An 8768-nucleotide genomic window follows, 5' to 3' on the forward strand; every position below is an offset into this window, starting at 1 on the left:
TCGCGAATTTGAATTCTGTGTTGCGATTTATAAATTCGCGTTGCGATTTATAAATTCGCGTTGCGAATTACAGATTCGCGTTACGAATTTAGAAAATCACGTTGCGAAAAAGAAATTCGAGTTGCGAATTTCAAAACTGAGTTGTGAATATGAGAAATTCGCGTTACGAATTTGGAAATTATGTTACGAAATTAGAGTTCGCGTTGCGAATTTAATATCGCTTTGCGAATTTATTGATTATTTTCGCAAATGAAAAAAAAGTTATTTAAAATCCTATATTATAAGATATTTTCGATCTCTGATATTATTTTCTCAAAAAAAATAAAAATAAAAAATAAAACATAAACGCTTCTCCTACCTTCATTTCATCTCGTCTCTCTAAAACCCCACAGATTTCGATTTGGTTCTCATTTTCATTTTCCCTCAGCTGCAACGTCTTTGATTTTCCGGGTAAGATCTCTTCTTCTTTACTCTTGTCATCCTTTTGTTTTTATTTTTTTTTCAAGGCTTTGATTGGTTTTTTAAGATATGGGTTTTTTGTTTTCTGTTGATTTGGAGAAATGGGTACTTATTGGTGTTCTCATTCTGTTATTGTAGATTCTGGGGGTTTGGATTTTTTTATAGTTCTCCAGTAAATTAGAGCTTTGGTCCTTTTCTCTTTTGGTGAAGAAATATGTCTATTTTGCCGAAAGTTAATCAATTCACATAAGGGAAGTTTGGGATGAGAATTTGGTTTGTGAATTGGAGTTAATCCTTGATATTGTTGATGATTACCCCTACATTGCTATGGACACCTAGTTCCCGGGCATTGTTCTACGCCCAATAGGCAATTTCAAGAGCAGCTTTTATTACAATTACCAAACTCTGAAAGCAAATATTGATCTTTTGAAACTGATTTAGTTGGGTCTTACTTTATCCGATGCCCAAAGGAAATTTCCCTACTTGTGGAACCGATAAATTCTGCATTTGGCAATTCAATTTCCGCAAATTCGATCCCAAAGAGGACGTTTATGCTAATGACTCTATTGAGCTTTTGTCTCAGAGTGGCATTGATTTTCAGATGAACAAAGAAAAGGGTGTTTGTGTTCATGACTTCAGTGAACTGTTAATGTCGTCCGGGATCGTTTTGAATGATAATGTGCATTGGCTGACTTTTCATAGCGGTTACGACTTTGGGTATTTGCTTAAGTTGCTTACGTACAAGAATCTTCCTGATATACAGACAGGATTCTTCCGTCTGATCAAGATTTACTTCCCGAATTTATATGATATCAAGCATCTGATGAAGTTTTGCAACAGCCTTCATGGTGGGTTGAACAAGCTCGCAGAGCTGTTAGAAGTGGAGAGGATTGGCATTTGTCACCAAGCTGGTTTGGATAGTTTGCTTACTTGTTGTACATTCATGAAACTGAAAGAAAATTTCTTTAGCTGTTCGACCGATAAATATGCTGGTGTGTTATATGGTCTGGTGTGGAGAATGGACAGTATACTCAGTAATAATTCGAAGAGAATCTCTTTAGTCGGTGGACTGAGAAATATACTGGTTTGTTATATGGTCTTGGTTGACAGAATACTTCTTAAATATCAAAGATTATGAACTAAAACCCGTTTGTTAGACTTTGTGTTCCACTTGCAATCTACTTATACTATATGTTATCTTTATCATCAGCCTGTTTTACTCATCTGATTTTCATTTCCAAAATCATGGATATCATTGATCATTTTGTCGACTTATTATACTTGATTTGTTCTTGTTTGCAATGATGAATGCATATAAGTGGAGAGAGAGGCGGGGATCGATGATCAGAGAAATGTTTCACCAAGGCCAGCCGTTGTAAGCATGCTTTCATCGAGATTTTGAGCTACTATAAGTTTTGGTCGATTTTCTTTCCTTTTTCATTGTAGTTTTCTTGAAGTGTCTCAGGTCAACATCCACAATTTAGTTATGTCAAGGAGCAACTGTTAGATTTATCTCAGACATTGCAGTATTGCAGAGCGGATAATATATCAAGATTGCGGACTGAGTTAAGGTATTGTTAATTGAACTTCAAAAACCAAACCCTGCATGATCAAGAAGAATTACCTGTATGATTAATTAATGATCATGCTTGGTGTGCCTTTGGCATGTTCTTTAAATTTGAATAAAGAAATGGTTTCTTTTCTCTGTTGATTGTGAGAAATAGGTACTTATTGGTGTTTTATCTTGATATTGCAGATTCTGGGGATTTGGTTCTTTCTTCCATAGTTGTCCAAGAAATTAAACCTTTTTCCTTTCTCGTTTGGTGTAGAAATACGTCGATTGAGTTAAGAAGTGAATCAGTTCTCACATAAGGGAAGTTTGGGGGTGAGAATTTGGTTTCTGAAATCGATTTAATTCGAGACACCGTCAATGCTTCCCCGTACATTGCTATGGACACCGAGTTCTCGGGCATTGTTTTGAGTCCAATGGGCAATTTAAAGAGTAGTTTTGATGGAAAGCAAATGTTGATCTTCTGAAATCGATTCAGTTGGGTCTTACTTTGACTGATGCCAAAGGGAACTTGCCTGCTTGTGGAACTGATAAATACTGTGTTTGGTAAGTCGGTTTCCGCGAATTTGATCCCAACAGTGATGCCCGTGTTGGTGACTACATTGAGCTTTTGTCTCGGAGTGACATTGATATACTATCTTTATATTTAAAATTTTGAAAATTGTAAATTCGATTGGAATTTAAATTATGATTTACTTTTAGAAAATTACTTAAAGGGGTATAATTTTTTTTACGAATAATCTTCGAAAACACCTTCCTTGTCAGTCAAAGTATGTTTTCGTAGACTCCACACAAAAAATCATATTACCCTGATTTTTATAAATTATGTATATTTAATTACTTTGTACGAACAACTCTCGGAAACATAATCCTTATCAGGCAAGGTGTGTTCTCATAAATTCCTCGCACAAAATAATACTATGTTACTTTTAACAACATATGCATATATTTTAAAATAATATTTAATAAGAATATATATAAAGTACGGATATGTAAAGTATAAGAGCTAAATGAACATAAATGTGAACATGGTAAAGAATGATGATTAAAATGTAAATAATTAAAAAATAGACATTAAAATAAATTAAACTATAAATGACATTCATGACTAAAATAAAATAAAACCAAAAGTAAAGTACATAAATTGAAATGCTGGAAATTAAAGGGGAAGAAATGTAAAATGCTAAAAATTAAATTGCAAAAATGTAAAAATAGAAAACTAAAGGGATGAAATGTAAACAAATAGAAATATAAAGTGCATAAATGTAAATAAATGAAAAATAAAGTGCATAAACATAAATAACATAAATGTAAATCGAATAAAGCTAAAAGTTTGCGATTAATTTTTAAAATTTTATCCGGACCATAATAATGCGGGTTATACCTTAGAGCAGGTCACCACAAGGTCGTATATTAATTTGAATGTATTAGGGTTAGCAGTTAGTAGATTAGTAATTAATTAAAATTAGAAGTTAGTAATCAATGATTAGAATTTTATTCGAACAACAATAATGTGGGTCGTAGCCTAGAACAACTCACTGTAAGGTCGTATCGAGTTTTTATTAACAATATTTTAATACCAGTGGCTAAAATGCAATAAAGTAAAAGAACTAAATAATTCAAATAATAAAAAAGAAAATAAATGACTAAATTGAAATAAACATAAAATAGCATGTAGAATTCGAAATAAATTAAAAATGAAGCAATCAATGACCATAATGTAAAAACACGCGTGAATTTAGAGGAATTTTACATGATTTACCCCTAAAACCCATGTATATATTAGACTTTTTTTTGCTCATTTATAACCTAAACACATAATAAAAAAACTCTTTTTTCTCTCAACTTCTCACTTTCCTTCTCTAATCTCCTAACTCGAACCCTAGAACCAAAAATCTCCCTCTAAACTTCCAAAGTCCCCTAATCTTTTCTAGTTTCGACAGCCCTAAGCCATCATTCGATACCGCTATTGTATCATAAAACTAGAAAATATAAGCATATGACCCTCAAACATCTAATATTTTATAAAAAAACGAAGAAAATTGAACTTTAAACGCTCTACACTCACGACCTCTTAACCTCCGACGAAGAGCTCGACTATGTCGACGCTCGAAACCCTGAGGTGAACAACCTAAACCCATTATCTTCATATTTCTATTTTTTGTTTCTACTGAATGCACGCACACACACACTTAACAATCTCTACTAGAAAATGAAAAAAAGAGAAATACATATAAAAAAAATGCACCCGATTCTTTGATTGCTTTTGATGGTTGTTGTTAATTGCGTTTTTTACAAATATTTTGGCGGTTTATACATGATTACAAAGGGATACAAAATAAAATCATAAAAAACTTTGACCTTCTTTCTGATTTTCTTTATTTTGTTGTTGTATAGTGGTGATGAGGCATTTTTGGTCGAGTTGGTGTGGGATGTGACTTACTTGGAGTAACATCCCAAACATTGGGCTAGTGACCAAAATGTCAGCTTTTGAAATTTTGTGATTTAAGTGGATAAATTGAAAAGTTCAGGGATTTAATAGGAATTTCTTTGTGTAGGATGAATTAGAAAAAATTAAAAGAGAAAGGGGCATATTGGTCATTATACAAGAAATGAATTAAAAATATCTTAAGTGGTGTAATATATATATGTGGGAAATAGGGAAAGGAAGAAGTATCTGGAAATATTTTTCTCTTCTTCTTCTTCCTTTAGCCGTGAAGTTCCATTTCAACAGTGAGTCCCTTACAAGTTGATTGTTTCTTTAATTTTAAGTTTGGTTTTTGGTCTTTGGGTGATCCATAAGCTTAAAGAAAGTTTAGGGTTGCTTAAAACTAAAAGATGGCTAAGTTATGGACGATTAAATAAAGGAGGGTTTGTGAGCGAATTGTTGAGAAAGAGTTAGTAAATGAATTTTGAAATGAAATGTGACTTGTCATATGATGGAATAAGAAATCTGAAGTGTTATAAAGGATTAAGAACAATGTTGATTAATTGGTATGATTTTTGGTTTCAAGTATACTAGTGAGATTTTTTTTATGTTAAGGAGTATTAAAGTGAGATAAGTTGGTTTGGGTGAGTATAGTTGAGTTTGAAGTATTGAAAGGAGTTAAAAGTATGGAGTTTATATAAGTTTTGGTAAATTTTCGGGTTAAAATAAGTATGTTCTGGGATAGAGGTATCGGTACTGTATGAACAATACCGATACTTCAAAGTAATATGAGTGAAACTTGGGTTTGGGGTATCGATACTGGAAGAATAATATCTTACCATAAGTTAAAAACCTTATGAACCCTTTAAAGAGCATCAACACTAAAGGAGTAGCATCAATACCAAGGGTACTGATACCAATATACAAGTACCAGTACCATTTTTAGAGTCAAATTTCATAATGGGTAAAGTGTATCGATACTGAAGAATAGTGTCGATATCGTAGTAAGGAAGTATCGGGACCGAGACTAGGGTACCAATACTGTTCAAATTGAAATTGTGAATTAAGTGCATCATTTAGCTTATGTTATTCATGATTTTTTTATAGTGATGAGAACTCATACATTTATACCAATCTTATTATTATGTAGATATTGAACGTGTAACATCCCAAAAACAAGGTTAATGACTTAATTGTAAGATTGTGAAACTTCGGGTCTAATTTCAAAAAATTGAAAAGTTCAAGGACTTAATTGGAAATTATATGACTAGGATTGATTAATAAAGATGGAAAGATAGAAGAATATAATGGTCAATTGGCAAGTAAATGAATTAAAAATTCATTTTGGGGTGTTTAAATGGCACGTGGAAGGGAAATAAATTATTAGAGAAGTCTAGAAGCTATCTTTCTCCTTTCTTCTTCTTTCACTGTGAGTACCTTAGTTAAGGTAAGAACTTTTCAATTGATTATTTCTTGAAATTATTGAAAAGTTCAAGGACTTAATTGGAAATTATATGACTAGGATTGATTAATAAAGATGGAAAGATAGAAGAATATAATGGTCAATTGGCAAGTAAATGAATTAAAAATTCATTTTGGGGTGTTTAAATGGCACGTGGAAGGGAAATAAAATTATTAGAGAAGTCTAGAAGCTATCTTTCTCCTTTCTTCTTTCTTTCACTGTGAGTACCTTAGTTAAGGTAAGAACTTTTCAATTGATTATTTCTTGAAATTTTGGTTTGGTTTTGGGTTAGTAGGGGTATTAAGGAAGCTTGGAGAAGCTTAAGGAGTTATAGAAACTAAAAGAGGGACAAATTATGAGTGATTTAATAAAAGGAGTTTTTAAGTGAATTTGTGGAAAAGAAGGAGTTAATGAATTTTGAACATAAATTTGACTTCTCAAAAGTTGGAATAAGAAGTATAAAGTATTAGAAATGAGTTTAGAACATGTTGAAAGTTTAGTAAGATTCTTAGTTTTAAGAGTTATGGTGAGATATTGAAGAGGATGATGTGTTATAGTGATAAAGGATAGGTTAAGTGAGTATAGTTGAGTTTAATGGCATGAAAGGAGTTCTAAAAGTGGAGTTTATGTGAAGTGTTGGTAATTTTCGGGTTGTAGGGGTATATTCTAGATTAGTGGTATCGGTACTGGATGAGTAGTACCGATACTACAAAGCAATAATAGGAGATAATTTTGTGTAGGTATCGATATTGCATGAACAATATCAATACCATAAGGCAAAAGTTGAAAAATTATTCATGGGGTATAAATACAGAAGTGGTAGTATCGATGCCATAGGTATCAATACCAATGTAGAAGTATCAGTACCATTTTTAGATTAAAATTCCAGAATCAATAATAGGTATCGATACCGAGGGATGATATCGATACTATAAGCATAGAAGTATCGGTACTGTACTTCTAGTACTGATACTAATCAAGTTGAAATTTAGAGCTTTGTTTAGTTTACATTCGTAGAATCCTTTAGAGTAATTCGAGTTCCAATATTTATATGGATTATATATTCGTGTAGATATCGAGCAAAAGCAAAGTTCGGACAAGTCGACAAAGTAAGATTTATCGAAAGAGAGATAAGAGATTGGTGTTGACTAGTAAGGCCAAGGTGAGTGCATGGTATTATGTATAGGTTATTTTATGGAATTAAGACTTGCGATGAGTCTATTTCCTATAATAGATTTCATAAGGACAATGATACAAGTATGTTATTGATATGATGATTATGTGTACATGAGTACATGTATATATCTAGATGTTAAGTGTATTTCTATACATGATCCATGTGAATGGATGTGTGATAAACTATGTTAATTGATATAATTGATTTATGTGATTAAAAGGAAAATGAGATAATAAGTTATGTGATTACATGTTATGTGATATGAACCTATGTGATATGCTTTATATGACAATGAGCTATGAGACTATACAAGAATGTTACATAATCTCCATGATACGATATAAGTGATTACATGATATGAGCTATATGAGTACATGTATATGTGATGATTTGGTTGACTATGTGAACATGTGAAATCTATAAATGGTAAATCCCATGTTATGTGATATGAGAGTTGAGGGTATAATTGGCATGCCAAGAGTCAAGGGTTCTACGCAGTCCTTCGGGAAAATTCTACGAGGTTATTCGGGACATATATGTGGTCATTCGGGACATTTTATATGGCAATCAGTGCAAATTATACGAGCTGTGGTGACAACATTTGTGCAGAACCTCAATGCACTCACATATCTTTAGTTATCAGAAGTGTACCATGGGCTATTAAAATAACTAATATAAATTAACTGTATGTGATGCTATATGTTTGCTTTGTGAAATGTATTGTATGAGGGGTATGAATGTTAAGTACAAGATTATATGATTAAAGGGATTAATGATAATAAGATATGATAACGTTAAGAATGTTAGTGATGATATATGTATATGTATGTATTTCTATATGAAATGTTATATGGTTTTGCCTGATATTATAGTATGAAATGTTATGATATTATTAAATATTTAAGTTTCCATTATAAGTTTTATATGCCTCACAAGTCTGTGACTTAGCGTGTGAGTGTTTCACATGTAGGAACAAAGAAGCTTGAGGAGCAAGGATAAGAAGTTAAGAATGCATATCTTTACTCGAATCAGATCAGAAGCCGTATAAATAGTAGGTTATTTTGTTATATGAAATATTGTTGGCATGTAATTATAAGTTAAAACAATATATGCTCTAATTGATTTTGTAAACCTTTTTGATTATATTTATGTAAATTATTCAGTTTATTTAATATAAGTTTCAAATTTTCTACTATTTGTACAAGTAAAATGCTTTGAAAAGTTAATGTGACACCTCGGGATCGTATCTGGGTCAGATATGGGTTGGGGGTGTTACATTTAATGGTATTAGAGCCAAGGTTTAGCTGATTCTAGGCTTAAATCGAAGTCAAAAATGTTTTAAACAGTATACATGCCAACAAAAAGTAAAAACTTCTAATCTGATAAAATAATGAGTATGCTGTCTTCTAATAAAGTTATATGGTTTTGTCTTATTAGATGTCTGACTATGAGAACTCTCGAAGTGAAGGGAAAAATGATAGACCTGAAGGCAGTAGCAATTCACCTGCCCTGGCCAGGCAAGGAGAAGACCGAACACCTCATGTAGTATATGTACATGATCAAGGGTTGTTTTTCAAGATGTTGAATGCCATTCTGGCACGTTTTCAACCTTCTGCTCCCTCAACTCCTAGAATAAATGAAGCGAAAGAGTTAAGAAGTATAGAAGCACATG

At 32.2% G+C, this 8768-nt stretch overlaps 1 pseudogene; it reads left to right on the plus strand.

Annotated features, from left to right (window-relative positions):
- Positions 1-363: 363 nt before the first annotated feature.
- On the plus strand, positions 364-1862 carry LOC120197652 (annotated as a pseudogene).
- Positions 1863-8768: the final 6906 nt, after the last annotated feature.

This window comes from Hibiscus syriacus, unplaced genomic scaffold (genome assembly GCF_006381635.1).
Source record: "Hibiscus syriacus cultivar Baekdansim isolate YM2019G1 unplaced genomic scaffold, ASM638163v2 tig00117048_pilon, whole genome shotgun sequence".
In the NCBI taxonomy this organism is placed as follows: domain Eukaryota; kingdom Viridiplantae; phylum Streptophyta; class Magnoliopsida; order Malvales; family Malvaceae; genus Hibiscus; species Hibiscus syriacus.